The 20,462-nt window shown below is 37.1% G+C and overlaps 1 protein-coding gene across 2 annotated transcripts in view; it reads left to right on the top strand.

Moving 5' to 3' along the window:
* Window positions 1-20,462, top strand: part of HCRTR2 (hypocretin receptor 2) — a 111,603-nt gene that overhangs the window by 1,099 nt on the left and 90,042 nt on the right. The gene's annotated exons all lie outside the window — the stretch shown is intronic.

Genomic DNA, 20,462 nt, shown 5'->3' with positions numbered 1-20,462 from the left:
TTCATTCATTTATCCACTGTACCCATGTCTTTTCCAGAGCATGCTTGTTTCCACGCTCGGGAAATATTTGCAGCTGATTTCTTTTTTTCCAAAAACCAGACCAAGCTTTGTGCTAGGTTCTCACTATTTGTCCCTGTCTAGGTTGGTATGCAAACATAAATTTCCTCTCCTACTCCCCACCACTGCACAATTTCTGAGGGTTGAAGAAGCGGTGCCGTGGCTAGATGGTGGCTGTGGTGATGGAGTTTATTAGCGCAGCTGGGAAATCCACTTAAAAAAAAAAAAAAAAAGTAAAACAGGGGCTTTGGAAGGGAGGGACGATTGAACATAAATTGTGAATGGAAGGAGCATGCACCTTGATGAATGGAGAGTAGGAGGCGTTTAAATGCAGAGATGCAGAGGGCAGTGTGGAGGGAATCTCTGTGGAAAATGACAGGAGATAGGGGGAGTCTAGGAGAAGATGCTCTTGATGTTCAGTTACAAAAAGGGGGAGGAGATGAGTGAGGTGGAATAGGCTGGGAGGTTTTGAAATCCAAAGTACAGACTTTGTAGCTGCTGTGGAGGATGATAAGAGACTTATCAGGCTCTCAGTGCTAGCCTGATTTTTACATTCTCTCCCCATATGTGTCAGTCTGGGTAAGAAGCATTCAAAGTACTCCCTTGCCAATTCAGGAGGCAGAATAGTTGGTAGTATGTGACTGAAAGGCATTCCTGAGGGAGCTGGTAGAATATTATTTGACAAGAAAGATAAGAATCCTCAGAGAACTTTAGTTGGCTCTGTCTATATGTTTTTTCAGGCTATTTTAATTTTGTTGCTGTGTTTTAAAGGCAAACATAAAGGAAATCTTTTGAGGAGGCAGACAAGGTGAAAGGTGGAAATACACATGGTTAGGACCAGTTGTAAGGATAAGTCTGTTCATCATAATGCTTTTCTTGTTTCCCTTCTCCTTGTCATCCATGCTTAGAGTTACAATAATTAAGATACATGGCTACTAGCATAGCAACACTTCACTGCATTATGCTAATACTTAATGATAAGTGAATAATCAAAATTGAACAACTATGAATACCTACTCTGTGTCAGACTCCTTCCCATACACTGTCTCACTTAACCTCAGAGTCACCCACATTTGACAGAAGAAGCAAGACTTAGAGAAATGAAATGACTTATTAAGGAACATCATTCAGATTCAGTTCCATTTCTTCTGAACTCAGGTCCAGAATTCTTCACTGATATTCCACTCTAGATTTAGAAAGCATATAGAGAATTAATTCTTTGCTCCCAGTGTCTGCAAGCCTATTAAATGTATTTCCTTCTCTCCCTTGCATCTATGCCCACTATTAATAAATTACCATGAGGGGTTAATGGTTCTGTGATTCTCTCCAACAAAAACCCACTGAGGCAAGAACGTTATTGCACTGCAGTAAAATTTTGACGTGTTTTTCAGGAATAGCTACAAATCATAATTATTTTCTGTCCCTAATTGTATTTTAGGCTTAAACTCTGTGGTAAAATTTGCTCCTTTTTGCTGTTATTTTATTCTGGCTTGCACAGACCTGTGATGCATGGTCTTCATATCCTAATTACATAGTTTAGGGGTGCATGTTTGCTAACCTGAGGAGTGTTTTAGTCTCAGGAAAGAAACATCTCTAGAGTAGATGATTCATAATGTCAAGTGAGAGAGCACTGTCCACAGCCCCAAGTGCTGAAATGTCCAATTTTATTCAGCTTAAAAAAAAAAAAATGATATACTCAAAGCTCTTTGTTTTCATGAAACTGACAGCTGTTTTCCTCAGAACTGAATGACACTGAAATCCTCTCTGGCAGAACTGAAACCCATATTCTTTATGGACATATTCTGAAAGTTGATGAGGTTTAAGTTTGACATTTAAACAAATAAGCAGTGTCATTACTCACAGACAACTTCCTGCTCTTTGAAGTCACTGTCAAATTTGCAAAACAGATTAGATTGAGAATTGCTTTTTTGCCCCCCTCATATGTCATTTAATGCAGAGAATGGCAGGACAAGAAATCACATTATTCATGTAAGATAAAAGAGTCAACATTGGGTATGAAGGTGAAATAACACCGTGTAAGCAGCAGATGTAATCACTGACGCTTCAAGTCCGCTTACCACTTGTACTTTCATGTAACTGACTACTTGGAAAATCTCAGCCTTGTTGAACTGACAAATATAGTGTAATCAGTTAGAAGTTATTACTCCCACAATGTCCTTTTGTGAGCAGAATGACAAGGTCTTGATCATACCCACCTATTTTTTCTGCTCTCCATGGTGCCTCTCTCATTATATACCCTCCCCATTATCAGATGCTTCTTTCCCAAGCTAGAAAGCAGTTTATTAGAAAAAATGTTGACAAAACTCATCAAAATAAGGCAAAAAATTACTCTACATGCAATTTCATGATTATATGCATCTTAAAAACATATACACTTCTAATTATAGAATTTTAAATGCTAGGAAGGAAGATGGGACAGGTTCTTTCTGGAAGCGGTGTTTTTCCAGTATCTTCAAAATTATGTCACATATAACCTATTCCTAAGTATGTCTTGCACTTTAGCCAAGTAGACGCATTCAGTTATTTGACCAGTACATTTTGAGCAATGTTATGTTTTTAAAATTAATGTGTGTAGGGGGAAAGTGTTCTTGGGGACACTCAAGGGAATATGTTTGATGTCATTCCTACTACTCCTTGAGTAGAAACTAGATGGAGAGATGGGGTCTAGTCAGTTCAAGCATTAAACATCTGGAGGAAATGAGCAATTCTCTTACTTCCACATTCAAATATATGATTTTCACCTGGAATGCTTCTATCTTCCTTGTTGTCATCTTCATACGAAAAAATGAGAACAGTCAACAAATGACATCAGTCCCGCTGTGTGTCTCACTTCTTATGTGGCATTAGCAAGTTAACAAACTCTCTGAGCCTGATTTTTCCAACTGAAAGTTATGGTTAATAATGCCTGCCTTGACTCACAGACACAGAGAATAGACTTGTGGTTACCAAGGGGGAGAGGTGGTGGGGGAGGGATGGATTATTGGGAGTATGGGGTTAGTAGATGCAAACTATTATATAGCGAATGGGTAGACAACAAGGTCCTACTGTAAAGCACATGGAACTATATTCAATATCTTGTGATAAACAATAGTGGAAAAGAATATGAAAAAGAACATCTATATGTCTATAACTGAATCACTTTGCTGTACAGCAGAAATAAATACACCATTGTAAATTGACTATACTTGAATCAAATAAATTGAAAAAATAAAAAATAAAGCCTGCCTTACAGAAATCCTATGAGGATATATATATGAGCATCCTCTACAGAGATATTTAGAGGAGCATATACAAATATATATATATATATATTTTTCTTTTCTTGACACAGTAGACAATAAATGGCAATTTCTATCCCTTCATTCCCACTATTGAAATCTCTCCTTGGTGTGGTTGGTAGCCATCCTATTCCTCCATGGCCAGTCTGTAGCTCTGTAACTCTTTATGGCCTCTACTCTGGCATTTTTCTCAATTGAGTGTTTTCGTAAAAGCTGTTAGTGACATGGTGTTGGCACCTGTTACTCTTCTTTTCCATACCAGCTCCACCTGTCCACCCCAATCAGATGTTTAGTACATCAAACTGACTACTTAACATTGCCTTCCCACCTCTATGAGAAAGTCATTCCTAACCATCATGATGATTTTCTCTCTTTCTCTCAGTTTACATTTGCCTACTCTAGGTTCCATTAACTCTTCTGAAATGTTAGCTGGCCAGTCTATCACTATTGATGTTTTAAACAGCATGCCTGTTCACCCACACAGAGATAATATGTTGATTTAACTCAGTTAAAGCACACTGCCCGTTAATAAATGTATCCAATAAGAGTTAAACTAAACTGGGTAGGTGGGATGGGGGGAATATCTGTAATAGGGTAGCTTCTTACAGAGCTAATCGTATGCCCCAGACATGGCAACGGCAGAGTTGCAAGTTCCAGCTGCTCCTAAGTATGAGACCTTTCTTCTCTACTTGTCCCAAAGCCCATCTCAGCTCTGTGGGTCTTTTAAAACCCACCCTTTCCTACACAGGAAGCAGAAAGAGGTCAGAGATAATACATTACTGATTTCTGCCAAGACCCGATAGAAGTCATGAACAGTAACCGTAAAAGGTAAGATTAGCCACTGAGCTTTAAACTTGTATGATTTTAGTTACAGAATGAAAAGCATGCTTACCTGAATAAGAGTTAAACTGACACCTCCACATTTTTAGCAAATCACAGCCACTTAGTTTTACCGGGTAAAATAAATCATGTTTTCGACTTGAACAGAATCTCAGTGATAACTTTTTAAATGGCTCTCTCATAGATAACAGCAACATTTACCATGGGAAGACAACAATGAAATAGCATGTGCTACTGATAATTTAAATGGAATGGGTTTTTCTATATTTGAAAAAAATTGAGGAAAGTGAAATAAATGAAAATGTTACCAATGTATAAGACAGGCTAAATCTAACACTCAAATACAAATACATGAAGTTTTAAAAATGTTTCTTGATTTTATTAGGGCATACATATGTGTTTTATATGTTTGTGTGAATTTTTATTATTCATATTTCAGAACATATTTGCAAATCATCATGTACTACAGTTACGTTAGCATTACAAAGTCCCTGAATTCTTACTCAGCTCCTCAGATTTCAGGAATATCCACCACTGGTGTTATTTCACTGGTGAGATACGACCTTCCCATCCTTCTTCATGTAGAATTCTGACATACCCCCCAACCTTAGGAATGCTGACTCTGTTAAATAATGTCTCACTGGTGAGGTCCAGTTAATGACATGTGATGGGTGAAACAAAGGGTAGTTATTCATCTCCAACTCCTCTTCTTGCTGCAAAGGAAAATGAAGAATATTTATGGAGTACTATATGCCAGGTCTTGGAAGCTAGGTTCCATGATGAATATATATATTTCCTTGATGCCTCATGACAAACTTATAACAAGGAGATTAATAGCTTTGATTTACAAATGAGAAACATGAAATTCAAAAAGGTATTTTAACTAGTTCCAAGTTTAGTCAGACTGTAAGTATCAGCACTAGGTTTCTAATACAGATTTATCTGGTTCCAGGGCCCAACTGTGTCATCCTGACTCTGTATAATGCTTCTAATCCTGACCAAGAAAAAGGAAAGAAAAGAGAGAATGGGAATGTTACTGAGGTGTGTCCTCCAGACAATCTATGGAGCTGTGCTGGCCGGTTGCCATGCTATTCCTCTGATAGACTATAGTCCTTCAGCTTGGAGGATGAGCTCATTTGATAAGTTAACCAAGGTCAGGCTAGGCTTACTTTACAAGAGAAAATTTCAAGGTAAAAATAGGTGTTGCCAAAAAGGCTTTTGCCTGTTCAGGGGGTTGACTCTCTGGATAAATGTTAGATAATTGTGGCCAAGGATTATTTTGTTACTGAAGGTGCTGTATTTAGAGACCATTAAAGACTGAGGACCTAAACATTTACTATCTCGGATAATCTAAAGATTGTTTTGTTCTTCCTTTGGCTTTCAAACCTATTCACACATTTCTTTTTTTTCTTTCTCTGATGGAATTAATGTTAACTTTTGAAAAAATCATAAATTTCTATTGATTTCACTGCATAGGTCAATGTTTATATCACATAATATTGCTCCTGGAGCATAATGGTATTTTATATGTCCAAAGAGGCATTACCCATAACACCATAAATGAAATGAACTTTATACACCGACAGTGGAACACTTTGAGAGGCTATCGGATGAAATACATGACATATGTGACCACTGTTTTGGATAGCTAACTCTTAGGACTGAAATTATTCATTTCATCTTCATTCCCAATAAGAGATCATCTCTTGACCAAGTAAATGGGTTGGATATATATTTAAATACCATTAATAAATACCATTAATACCATTAATAAAATTAAATACCATTAATTTTTTTTTTCCATTTGAACTGTTTCCCCATAAACAAAAAATCAAAACTATTCAGAATAAATATGTACTCTATTCTTGAAAATATTTTTGGAGTACTATCATTGAGTCTTTTCCAGTAACTTGCTTTTGATGTCACATACATATGAACAATGTTTATTGTTTACATATTATTTTACTCTTCAGAAGACATTGTTGCATACATTGTCACATTTATTCTTCAGAACAATCTAATGAGGTACGTTGTAAAAATTTACATGCCTTAAATGAATTGAAATCAAATTAAAAGAAAAGTTTAACTACATAGAAATATCCAGGGATTGTGTGTCTGCTTTGGAAAACCTTACGAGTGTCCTATATTCCAAGAAGTCAGGATAAGAATACTAACTCCCTTTTTCTGACCTTCGGCTACAATGTCTTTGGTACCTGATCTTGTCAACATTCTGAGTACAGATGCACATTAACCAGATTTACAAAATTGACACATAAGTAAATAAATAAATCCAATGTTTTAATTTAAAATAAGAAGTTAATTCTTTCTTTTTTTTGATGTCTTATCTTTTTTTCTTCATCTTTATTGTAGTATAATTGCTTTACAATGGTGTGTTAGTTTCCACTGTACAACAAAGTGAATCAGCTATATGTATACATAAACAACCATATCCCCTCCCTCTTAAGCCTCCCTCCCACCCTCCCCACCCCACCCCTCTAGGTGGTCACAAAGCATCAAGCTAGTCTCCTTGTGCTATGCAGGAGATTCCCACTAGCCATCCATTTTACATTTGGTAGTGTATATATCAATGTTACTCTCTCACTTCGTCCCAGCTTCCCTTTCACCACCCCGTATCTTCAAGTCCATTCTCTACATCTGCATCTTTATTCCTGCCCTGCCACTACGTTCATCAGTACTGTTTCTTTAGACTCCATATACATGTGTTGGCATACAGCATTTGTTTTTCTCTTTCTGACTTACTTCACTCTGTATGACAGACTCTAGGTCCATCCACCTCATTACAAAGAACTCAATTTCTTTCCATTTTATGGCTGAGTAATATTTCATTGTATATATGTGCCATATCTTCTTTATCCATTCATCTGTCGATGGACACTTAGGTTGCTTCTATGTCCTGGCTTTTGTAAATAGTCTTGCAATGAACATTGTGGTACATGACTCTTTCTGAATTATGGTTTTCTCAGGGTATATGTCCAGTACTGGGATTGCTGGGTCATATGGTAGTTCTATTTTTAGTTTTCTTAGCAACCTCCATACTGTTCTCCATAGTGGTTGTATCAATTTACATTCTGACCAAAAGTACAGGAAGGTTCCCTTTTCTCCACACCCTCTCCAGGATTTATTGTTTCTAGATTTTTGTTTGTTTGTTTGTTTCTAGATTTTTTGATGATGGCCAATCTGACTGGTGTGAGGTGATAACTCATTGTGGTTTTGATTTACAAGTCTCTAATGATTAGTGATGTTGAACATCTTTTCATGTGTTTGTTGGCCATCTGTATGCCTTCCTTGGAAAAATGTCTATTTACATCTCCCATCCATTTTTGGATTGGCCTGGGGTTTTTTTTGACATTGAGCTGCAGAAGCTGCTTCTATATTTTGGATATTAATCCTTTGTTACTTGCTTCGTTTGCAAATATTTTCCCCCATTCTGAGGGTTATCTCTTTGTCTTGTTTATGGTTTGCTTTACTGTGCAAGAGCTTTTAAGTTTCATTAGGTCCTATTTGTTTATTTTTGTTATTATTTTCATTTCTCTAGGAGGTAAGTCAAAAAGGATCTTGCTGTGATTTATGTCAAAGAGTGTTCTTCCTATGTTTTCCTCTAAGAGTTTGATAGTGTCTGGCCTTACATTTAGGTCTTTAACCCATTTTGAGTTTATTTTTGTATATCGTGTTAGGGTGTGTTCTAATTTCATTCTTTTACATTTATCTATCCATGTTTCCCAGCACCACTTATTGAAGAGGCTGTTTTTTGTCCATTGTATATTCTTGCCTCCTTTGTCAAAGATAAGGTGACCATATGTGTGTGGGTTTATCTCTGGGCTTTCTATCCTGTTCCATTGATCTATATTTTTGTTTTTGTGCCAGTAACATACTGTCTTGATTACTGTAGCTTTGTAGTGTAGTCTGAAGTCTGGGAGCCTGATTCCTCCAGCTCCGTTTTTCTTTCTCAAGATTGCTTTGACTATTTGGGGTCTTTTGTGTTTCCATGCAAATTGTTAATTTTTTTGTTCTAGTTCTGTGAAAACTGCCATTGTTAATTTTATAGGGATTGCATTGAATCTGTAGATTTCTTTGTGTAGTGTAGTCATTTTCACAGTGTTGATTCTTCCAATCCAAGAACATGGTGTATCTCTCCATCTGTTTGTATTGCGTTTATTTCTTTCATCAGTGTCTTATAGTTTTCTGCATACAGGTCTTTCACTTCCTTAGGTAGGTTTATTCCTAAGTATTTTATTCTTTTTGTTGCAGTAGTAAATGGGAGTGCTGCCTTAATTTCACTTTCAGTTTTTTTTGTTGTTAGAGTATAAGAATGCCAGAGATTTCTGTGCATAAATTTTGTATGCTGCTACTCTACCAAATTCACTGATTAGCTCTAGTACTTTTCTGTTGGCATCTTTAGGATTTTCTATGTATAGTATCATGTCATCTGCAAACAGTGACAGTTTTACTTTTTCTTTTCCAATTTCAATTCCTTATATTTCTTTTTCTTCTTTGATTGCTGTGGCTAAAACTTCCAAAACTATGTTGAATAACAGTGGTGAGAGTGGGCACCCTTGTCTTGTTCCTGATCTTAGAGGAAATGGTTTCAGTTTTTAACCATTGAGAATGAAGTTGGCTCTGGGTTTGTAATATATGGCCTTTATTACATTGATATAGTTTCCCTGTATGTGCACTTTCTGGAGAGTTTTTATCATAAATCGGTGTTCAATTTTGTCAAAAGCTTTTTCTGTATCTATTGAGATGATCGTATGCTTTTTATTCTTCAATTGTCAATTCGGTGTATCACATTGATTGATATGTGAATATTGAAGAATCCTTGCATTCCTGGGATAAACCACACTTGATTGTGGGGTATGATCCTTTTAATGTGCTGTTGGATTCTGTTTGCTAGTATTTTGTTGAGGATTTCTGTATCTATGTTCATCAGTGATATTGGACTGTACTTTTCTTTTTTTGTAATATCTTTGTCTGGTTTTGGTATCAGGGTGATGGTGGTCTTGTAGAATGAGTTTGGGAGTGTTCCTCCCTCTGATATACTTTGGAAGAGTTTGAGAAGAATGGGTGTTAACTTTTCTCTAAATATTTGATAGAATTTTCCTGTGAAGCCATATGATCCTGGGCTTTTGTTTGTTGGAAGATTTTTAATCACAGTTTCAATTTCAGTGCTTGTGATTGGTCTGTTTATATTTTCTATTTCTTCATGGTTCATTCTTGTAAGGTTGTGCATTTCTAAGAATTTGTCCATTTCTTCCAGGTTGCCCATTTTATTGTCATGTAGTTGCTTGTAGTAGTGTCTCATGATCCTTTGTATTTCTGCAGTGTCAGTTATTACTTCTCCTTTTTCCTTTCTAATTCTCTTGAGTTGAGTCTTCTCCCTTTTTTGTCTGATGAGTCTCGTTAATGGTTTATCTATTTCGTTTATCTCCTCAAAGAACCAGCTTTTAGTTTTATTGATGTTTGCTATGGCTTCATTCATTGCTTTTTCATTTATTTCTTATCTGATCTTATGTTTTTCCTCCTTCTGCTAACTTTGGGTTTTCTTTGTTCTTCTTTCTCTAATTGCTTTAGGTATAAGGTTAGGTTGTTTATTTAAGATTTTTATTGTTTCTTGAGGTAGGATTGTATTGCTATAAACTTCCTTATTAGAACTGTTTTTGCTGCATCCCATAGGTTTTGGGCTGTCGTGTTTTCATTGTCATTTGTTTCTAGGTATTTTTTTATTTCCTCTTTGATTTCTTCAGTGACCCCTTGGTTGTTTAGTAGCATATTGTTTGACATCCATGTGTTTGTATTTTTTACATATTTTTTCCTGTATTTGATATCTAGTCTCACAGCGTTGTGGTCAGAAAAGATGCTTGATATGATTTCAATTTTCTTAAATTTACTGAGGCTTGATTTGTGACCCAAGACAGGATCTATCATGGAGAATATTTCATGTGCACTTGAGAAGATAGTGTATTCTGCTGTTTTGGGATGGAATGTCCTATAAATATCAATTAAGTCCATTTGGTGTAATGTGTCATTTAAATCTTGTGTTTCCTTATTTATTTTCATTTTAGTTGATCTGTCCATTAGTGAAATTGGGGAGTTAAAGTCCTTCACTATTATTGTGTTACTGTCGATTTCCCATTTTATGGCTGTTAGCATTTGCCTTATGTATTGATGTGCTCCTTTGTTGGGTGCATAAATATTTATAATTGTTATATCTTCTTCTTGGATTGATCCCTTGATCATTATGTAGTGTTCTTCCTTGTCTTTTGTAATAGTCTTTATTTTAAAGTCATTTTTGTCTGATATGAGTATTGCTACTCCAGCTTTCTTTTTTTTTTTTTTTTTTTTTTTTGCGGTACGCGGGCCTCTCACTGTTGTGGCCTCTCCCGTTGCGGGGCACAGGCTCCGGATGCGTAGGCTCAGCGGCCATGGCTCACGGGCCCAGCCGCTCCGCGGCACGTGGGATCTTCCCGGACCGGGGCACGAACCCGTATCCCCTGCATCGTCAGGCGGATTCTCAACCACTGCGCCACCAGGGAAGCCCCTCCAGCTTTCTTTTGATTTTCATTTGCATTTAATATCTATTTCCATCCCTTCAGTCTGTATGTGTCCCTAGGTCTAAAGTGGGTCTCTTGTAGACAGCATATAAACAGGTCTTTTTTTTTTTTTTTTTTTTTTTTTTGTATCATTTTATCCAGTCTGTGTCCTTTGGTTGAGAAATTGAATCCATTTATATTTAAGGTAATTATTGATATGTATGTTCCTGTTACCATTTTCTTACTTGTTTTAGGTTTGTTTTTGTAGTTCTTTTCCTTCTCTTGTGTTTCTGCCTAGAGAAGTTCCTTTAGCATTTGTTATAAAGCTGGTTTGGTGGTGCTGAATCGTTTTTACTTTTGCTTGTCTGTAAAGCTTTTGATTTCTCCAATGAATCTGAATGTGATCCTTGCTGGTCGAGGAAACTTGGTTGTAGGTTTTTCCCTTTCATCACTTTAAATATAACTTGCCACTCTCTTCTGGCCTGTAGAGCTTCTGCTGAAAGATCAACTCTTAACCTTATAGGGATTCCCTTGTATGTTATTTGTTGCTTTTCCCTTGCTGTTTTTAGTATTTTTTCTTTATGTTTAATTTTTGTTAGTTTGAGTAATATGTGTCTCGGTATGTTTCTCCTTGGATTTATTCTGTATGAGACTCTGTGCTTCCTGGATTCAATTGACTATTTCCTTTCCCATGTTGGGGAAGTTTTCAACTATAATCTCTTCAAGTATTTTTTCAGACCCTTTCTTTTTTTCTTCTTCTGGGTCTCCTATAATTCGAAAGTTAGTGCACTTAATATTGTCCCAGAGGTCTCTGAAACTGTCCTCCATTCTTTTTTCTTTATTCTGCTCTGTGGCTGTTATTTCCACTATTCTATCTTCCAGCTCATGTATCTGTTTTTCTACCTCAGTTATTCTGCTATTAATTCCTTCTAGAGTATTTTTAATTTCAGTTATTGTTTTTTATTCCTGTTTGTTTGCTCTTTAGTTCTTCTAGGTCCTTGTTAAAAGTTTCTTGTATTTTCTCTATCCTGTTTCTAAGATCTTGAATCATCTTTACTATCATTACTTTGAATTCTTTTTCAAGTAGTTTGTCTATTTCCTCTTTATTTATTTGTTCTTGTGTGTTTTTTTTTTTTTTTCTTTCTCCTTTTCCTGCAAGATATTTCTCCCTCTTTTCATTTTGTGTAATTTACTATATTTGTGTACCTCTTACTTCTGTTTTCTGCCCCTGGTGTTGAAGTTAGTCCAGTGGTTTGCATAGACTTCCTGATTTGATGGACTGGTGCTTGCGTTCTGGTGGGTGGAGCTGAGTCTTTTCCCTCTGATGAGCAGGACCATGTCAGGTGATGTGTTCTGGGGTGTCTGTGTGCTTAGTATGACTTTAGTTAGACTGTGTGATGATGGATGGGTTTGTGTTCCTATCTTGTTTGTTGTTTGGTGTGGGGTGTCCAGCTCTGGAAGCTGCTGGCAGTTGGGTGGAACCTGGCCTTGGATTCAGATAGAGGTCTCCGTGAGAGCTCTCAGAGATTAATCTTCCATGGGGCTGGGAATTCTTTAGTGGTACAGCATCCTGAATTTTGTTTTCCCACCCCAGGGCCTCAGGCCCAACTTCTGGTCGAGGAACAAAGACCCTGCAATTCGCTCATCCCAGCAATAAAGGGGATTAAAAAAAATAAAGAATGAATGAATGAAAAGACTAAGAAAACCCCAGACAAATGGTAAAAAGTAAAATCAAACAAACAAAAATAGAAACAAGGAAACACGTACACACACAAAAGAGACAAAAACAGAACCAAATAAATCAAAAAGCAAGAAGAACCCAAGGATAAAATCAAACAATTAAAAAGCAAACTGACAAAAACACAATACTAAAAAACAAAACCAAAGCAGAGTGCCAACTGAAGAAGGAAGCAAAGAAACAAAACAACACGAAAAAAATGATAATAAGAAGAAAGAGAAAGGAGAAAGAAGACAGAACAACAGAAAAGCAACTAAAAATAGAAATATAAAAATAAATAGAAAATATATTAAAGAAAAAACCCAAAAAAGACAAACAAAACCCCAGAGAAATGGTAAAAACAAAATCAAACAAACAAAAACACAATCAAGGAAACACACACACATGCAAAAGAAACAAAAACAGAACGAAATAAATCAAAAACAAGAGAACAAACAGACAAATAGAAGAATTCAAAAGCGAAATCAAACAATTAGGATCAACACTCACAAAAACACAACCTAAAATCAAAACCAAAGCAGTGTACCAACTAAAGCATAAAGCAAGGAAACAGGTAAAACCTATAAAAATGATTTTAAAAATAATAAAATAAAACAAAAAGGGGAAAAACACAAGATAACAGAATAGCAAAGTAGAAATGGAAATATAAATAATTAAAAATATATTAAAGAAAAAGAAGAAAAAAAAATAAGGGAAAAGAACACAGAACAACAGAAAAGCAAAGTAAAAATAGAAGTATATAAAAAAATATATATATGTTATAGAACACGAAGACACCAAAAGACTAAATTAAAAAAATAATGAAATAAAACCAAAGAATCAGACAAAAAAAGAAAGGGAAAAAAAACAAACAAAAAGGCCAGAACCAACAATGGAATGAATCAAAACATAAAATTAATAATAATAATTATGTTTCCCTGGGTTCTCAGCTGAAAGTGTCCTTGAACATGCTGTGAGCCACAGCCCACCTCCACCTCCCTGGGCTGGTCTCTGGACCTGTTGTGTGCCCTGTGGGGATGACTCAGACTGTGATCTGGCCCAGTTGCTGTGTGTGCTGCCCCCAAAGTCCACAGCTGCCAGATCTAGAACATTTTCATTTGGGGGAACACTCATTGTCTACTAAGATATTCCATAGATGCAGGGCCTTCCTAGCTGATTCCAGGGATTTAATCTGCAGCTTGTTCTGCCAACAGAAAGATTTTTAATCTTCTTCCTTAGTTGCCCCATCCCTGGGATTCAGCTTTGGTTTTATCCCCACCTCTGTGTGTTGTCTACTCACAGGAGTCTGGTCCTGAGGATGCCTTGGAGCTCGTGGGTCTGCCCCAGTGAGGACCAGGTGCAGAGGTGGTATGACTGCTTGGATGGCAGGAGCCCCAGCTGCGCCAAATGTGTAGGGAGCTGGCGGCCACAGGCGCAAGAAATATGGCCCTAGTGAGGGCCTTTTCTGGCACCCAGCATAAGGTGCATGAGGGCCAGCCCTGGCCAGGTTTTTTCTGACACCCAGCAGCAGGCGTGTAAGGGCCAGCCCTGAGAGGGCTTCTTTTATTGTCCATCAGCAGGCATTGGTGTGTGGGGAGAGAGAGGTCACAATAGTGGCTCCTCCCACTGTGTGTGACTCAGCAGTAGCACCTGATTCCATGGCAGTCCAGGCTTCCTCTGTAGGCATTCCTTGCTGCAGATTTCCTCCCTCCCGTCCCCTCAGTCCGTGTCCCCACAACCAACAGCAGTTCTCGCTCCAGGCCTGTTCTCCAATCCCCACACTCCAGCTCCCTGTCCCTTTGCATAACTGTGAACACACATCCCAGTCCAGGGCACAGAGAGCCACAGTACAAACCATCTGTGTGTTTCTCACTCTGTCCCATCTGCCACTGATTGGCTGCTTCACCCTCTTCTGACAGCCTCAAATGCTTCCCTTCTGTCCCAATAGATTCACCCATCAGAGAGGGAGTTTCCCCGAATTTGGGAATCTCTCCTTTGCTTTAGCTTCCCTGCCCTGTCCTGTCCAGCTTCCTTTCCTCCTCCTTCTCCCTTCTTTTTTCCATCCTACCCAGTTATGCAGGGATCTTTATAGTCCTTTCTGGTGTCCAAGGTCTTCAGCTTGTTTTCAGCTGGTCTTTTGTGAGAATTGTTACATCTATAGATGTATTCCTGATGCATCCATGGAGAGAGATGAACTCCATGTCCTCATACTCCTCCACCATCTTGAATCTCCTAAGAAGTTAAACTTAAAAGTTATAGAATACTTGAAGCTCTTTCAATCTTCACTGTCTCTTTCTGTAGACGTAACTATGTGAAGAGCTTTATTGGTCTGAAAAGGTAGGCTGTGCCATAGTGGCAAATAAACCCTAAATGTTCATTGGCTTAACATCACAGAAGTTTATTTCTTGTCTATTTGACATCTAATGTGGGTTGGAGGGTCTGTTGTGTCTCAAGGTCCAGATGTCCTTTCTGTTCATGGACCACCTCAACATGCAGCCTCTGTGAAACAAGCCTCCATGATAGGTCTCATTGTCCCCCACCGCCCAGTATTCACACCCTGTTTAGTTCCTTTCCATATTGTGCCAGAAGTGTCTATAGCAGCATACAGTAGCATATAGCAGAAGTGAAAGTATGTCACTTTCAAAATTATATTATAAAAGATTACAGCTTCTGCCTTGAGTTCCCACTCTCTTACTCTTTGATTTCTTGCTCTGGAGAAAGTAAGCTTCCTTGTTGAGAGCAACCCACATGGTGAGGAATTAAAATATCCAGCCTACCACCATAGAGGAAATGTAGCCTGCTAACAACCACATGTATGATCTTAGAAGCAAATCCTTTGGCCAGAAAGAGTCTTGAGATGATGCCAACAGTACCCTCCTCTGCCCCCACCAGCTTGACTTAATGACAGGCTCTGAGACAGAATTATCTGGTTAAGTTTCTTGCAGATTCCTGAGCCTTTAGAAGTGATGAGATAGGGCTTCCCTGGTGGTGCAGTGGTTGAGAGTCCACCTGCTAATGCAGGGGACAGGGGTTTGTGCCCCAGTCCTGGAGGATCCCACATGCCTCAGAGTGGCTGGGCCTGTGAGCCATGGCTGCTGAGCCTGTGCATCTGGAGCCTGTGCTCCGCAACGGGAGAGGTCACAACAGTGAGAGGCCCATGTTCCACAAAAAAAAAAAAAAAAAAAAAAAAAAGAAGAGATGAGATAAATGTTTGTTGTTATAATTTTTTTCAATTTGGGGATAAGTCATTTTACAGCCTCTAATGTTGTCATGGCTGGAGAGGAGTGAACTGGGAAATATATACTAGCTCTTATCTACCTTTGCCAAAACGCAACACATGTCTGTCATGCCTATAATAATTTGACCAAAAACCAATTTCATTATGTCAACTTAACTACAAGTGATGTTGGAAAGTATAAGCGAACACTATCTCTGTCACAGGAATCAGACAATAGTTAAAAGTATTTTTAACTACCATAGTCTCAGAACAAGGGAATTTAGAGGAATCAAGCATTTAATGGCATAAGACTAAGATAATCTGTTAGATATTTCCATTTCACATTTTGGATCTCTGCCAATAGAAGTAACTTATAATACTGGGAGATTTTGTGCCAATTACTGGAATAAGAATCCAGGGTACAAAGATAATAGAAACCAAGGAACCTATACTTTAGGTGAAGAAACAAACATAACAGATAATTTCAATATAATGTGTCAAGTACTCTGATAGATGAGTTATAGGATGTAATGGAAGCATATAAGGACACAGTTCCATTTGGAGGATTAGAGAGAGATTCAGGAGAAGATGACTCCTAAACAGAGTTTTAATGCATGAATTCAAGTCACATAGGTGAAGAAAATAGAGCAAGGTGTTCTAGGAAGAGGAAACAACAAGAGCAAAATCAAAGAGGCATGAAATAGCATGGGCCATGCAGAGAATATTAAGCAATTGGGTAATGCAGAAGAGGACAGTCTAGGGATGGAGCTGGGGCATTAGATAGGGTCTTAGCTGGCTCTGACACTGCAGCTGAAAGGGAGCCCTTCTAAGACTTTAAGGACAGTGCTGTCATTGGGAGACTCAGGAAGGTTTTCACACCGGAGTTTGTGCCCTGTTTGGGGCTCACTTAATCAAGCTTACGTTAATGAAAAAAACTGATAAGAAAAGGCAATCAAAATTCTTCTAGGAGGCTTTCCACGTGCTGCATGAGGGAGAAAAGGAGAAAGTGAGAAAATGAAAACAAAGAAATAAAGAAAAGAAGTGAAAGAAAGAAGATTAAAATATAGGAAAAAGTGTTACTGTGTTTGCTTTGCTAAATATTTAAATTTGAGAAGAAATTTCTCTTTAAAATATTTTTTCATATTTCTTTTCTGAAAGATGCACCTAGTCTCATGTGTCATAGCTCTATTAATATTTTCCAATATTTTATACAGTTTTTCACTAAAATTGTTTTTGTATTAACTTGTTTTTGGGGTTTCAATGGGTCACTATGCTCCTAGCCATCCATCACTTGAAACTAGATCATATTTTGGCCTCACACTAAAACCCAAAAGATGACAAATGTGAGATCTTATGGAAATTTTTTCCTATTTTCCAACTTAATCCCCAAATTTCTACTCCAGATTTCCTGCAAGCTTCTAAATATGCTCATTTGAAAATTTATCTTATATGGCAGTTTTATCATTCCAATAATAATTGAAGTTATTACATTGACTCCAGGTCAGCCTTTAGGGAATTACCGGAAGCATGTCTCTGCAAGTTGACATGGTAATGCATCAAAATTTATAAAACTGTGGTTACTTTAAAAACTTTTGTTTGCTATTCCTAACTCACAAGGGGAATATAGCACTGATGAAAAATTGTAATATCCTTTTGTAGATTTTCAGTGAGTTTTTATTCCTACTCAGTGACACTAAGATGAATTTATAAAGCACACGGTTTACAACCATGTGGTTGATTTTATTACTATAAAATCATAATTGGGGTCAGAAAACCACTGTCTATAGTAATTTATTTCATAAATTCAGAATAAATTTGATGAGTCATTTACTTTGGTAAAGAAACATATTGCTTATAAATACCATTTTGAAGCCAACTTGTCTTTCTTAAAATGTGCAGATTGTGCTAATCTTTCTTGGACAGAAGTAAAGAGATGTGGTTAAGTGCTTATGAAGCCATTTTGTCATTGGGTGAAACTGAGTCAACATTTCATTGTGAAAAAATAGCTAAAACTTAATCTCTCCAATTAGAATACTTAATACAAAAGTTCCCCAAGTTTCGAAAGCTGAAAAACAAATACATTAACAAATCTCACCAGCTGGTGCAGGAAAAGAACTTCATAATTGTTGGGACATTTATGTGCTGGGGCTTGATTTATATTTCAGCCACAGAGAAGCCTAGAAAGCTTTGTTCTTTGAAATCATCAGAGATGGTGATGATGACTCATAGATTCTTGAAAGTCAGTAAGATTATCCTAGTTCATAAATTTATGTGTGTTTCTTCCCCAGGCATAATGAACATTGCAATTGGTAACTGGCAGAAGCCAAATTATCTCAGTGGAAAAGGGGAAAATAAGAATTTAAGAAGTTAAAAACACATAAATAAAAATATGTGCACACTCATGCACACACACAAACACACATTTTGGAGATTGCATTACATGAATAATATGATTTTAATGCACCTTAGCTTTTCATTCAGGATTAAGAAGCTACCTTCCAAACTTTAAAAATGCCCCCCAAAAAGAAAACTGGATATAAGGCCTTGACTTTCCCAAAGTCAAGAGATATTTTCAACTATTCCCTGAGTGAATGAACTAGACCTTAGGAAAGCCAAAATGATAACTACACTAGAGATGAGGATGTCCTTGAATTAACATTCATATAAGAAGGAGCACCCCTTAGGTGATTGATCTTTGTAGCAAAATCTATATGCTTTGAACAGACTGAATATATTCCTGCTTTAGCATCTTCACACTCTTTAATCTCCTCTGGCCCTCTTCTGGCTGGTTCCTGCTCAGATCACATTGTCACATATTCAGAGACAGTCTATGATGAAGCCAGTCTGAATCTCTACCCCCTATGTTAGCAGCCCATTTTGTTTCTGTCATAGAACTTATTACAATTAGAAATGATATTGTTGGTTTGTTTTTTAATTTGACTGCTGTCTCCTTTAAGTAACATATAAGTTCCAAGAGAGTAGTTCCTTTATTTTTTGTTTTTGCAGGTGCATCCTCAGCTTCTAGAACAGTGCCGGGCATACAGCAATGTTTTGCTACTAAATGAATTACAGTGTTAGATTTCCACCAGGAGGAATACTTTAGATATAAGCACATTTTTAAAATTAGTCATTGCAGGCTTTAAATTTCTTCTATATAAAATCTTAAAATAAAACCTCAATAATTTGAATCGTGTTTGAGATAACTTTTTTCAGTATCTTAAACAACACACACATTAAAATAAATATATAGTCACTAAAGTAATGGTTATGGGAGACCATTTGTAAAACCTCTCTTCAGCACTGTAATCCCCTTGACTTTACCAGGAAACTATTTTGCTCTTCTCTTGAAGAGCAAATGAGATTTACAAACTGTGGCAGCTATTATTTTTCTTCAAGGAAGTTACATAAATATGCTTCCAAATAACATGCTATATTCCTGAAATTACTGAGGAGAACATATAATGTATAAAACTCTTACTTAAGCCTTCTTTGTTTCAAAATGATTCTTAGTTGTTTTCTATGCTTTTATAGATGTCTAAGGAAATATTTGACCATTTGTGTCCCAGATGGGATAAGAGAGCTGAGACTGAATTTTATCACGACTCCATACTTTCTGCAAAAGTAAAAGGGTCAAACATATCCCCACATGAGCCCAGGATGATTCAGGAATGCCCACAGAGTCTCAGATTTAGGAATCCTTTGTCACTTTCCCCCACTGCCAGTGACAAAATACTATGCAGACAATTGAAAAAAAATCATATTTTCAGGCGGAGTCCAAGAGCAATGTTGGTAATAATTGGAGAATTCTAGACACTTATTTTAATGGGGAATAAGAGAAACAATAAACCTATTGACTAATTCTGGTCCTCAATTTCCTGAAATATCAATTATAAATTTTTAAAAAATCAAAATACAGTCTTGCCCAGAGATGGGAGGCATTGCTAATTCTAGCAGACATGTAACCAGTTAAAACAATATTATCAATATTTCTCATGATTGTGAATCAACTGAATTACAGTAGAATTTACATGTTAGGCTTTTGGGAGTTGTTACATTGCCATAATTACCTAACTCCTCAACAGCAATGTTTGTCATCCGCCGTCTAAGTAGCTCCTTAACAACCTGTGTGATAGAGCTATTATTCACTCCTTTTCCCAGGTAGTGGAATTTAGTCTTTGAGAGCTGTTATTGTGTTAGGGGTCTGAATAGATTTACATGTTATCACTTGGCCTCTCCATTCCAGAACTGTAAGTAAATATAATGCTCTGTTCTCCATTTCCATTCTTCCTTTGCTAGTTTATCCATGCTAGTGTGCATAGCAAGTTTAAAAAAATGTGTGTAATTTAAGAAAAACACAAATTCTCATGCACATTTTTTTTTGGTAAACTCATCTGGAATGGACTTGAGTTTCAATGACTAATCTCTAAAACTCATCATAGGCACCTGGCCACAGAGATCAGAGGGAAAGAAGCAAGAGTCAAGATTTTCTCTGGGCATGGATTTTCTCTTCTGGTAAATAGGAGTTTATAAGACTTCTCTGAGTGCTGAGTCACCATCAGCAACAGTGACAATATATGTAGAAGTTTGAAGTCATGGAAATATATTTTTATCATCCAAATGGAGGTAAAGGCAACATAGAGAAGCAGAGGGCTTGGTCCAACTATAGCAGTAAAAGTCACACAAAAAAATAAAGCAGCCTGAACCAACACACTGGTTTTCTAGGACTTATCTAATTTGGAGCTGTTTCCTTTTCTTATTTCATTCAGCAAATATTTACTGAGCAC

Source organism: Kogia breviceps, chromosome 10 (genome assembly GCF_026419965.1).
Source record: "Kogia breviceps isolate mKogBre1 chromosome 10, mKogBre1 haplotype 1, whole genome shotgun sequence".
Taxonomy (NCBI): domain Eukaryota; kingdom Metazoa; phylum Chordata; class Mammalia; order Artiodactyla; family Physeteridae; genus Kogia; species Kogia breviceps.
This window is presented reverse-complemented; position numbering and strand designations above follow the sequence as displayed.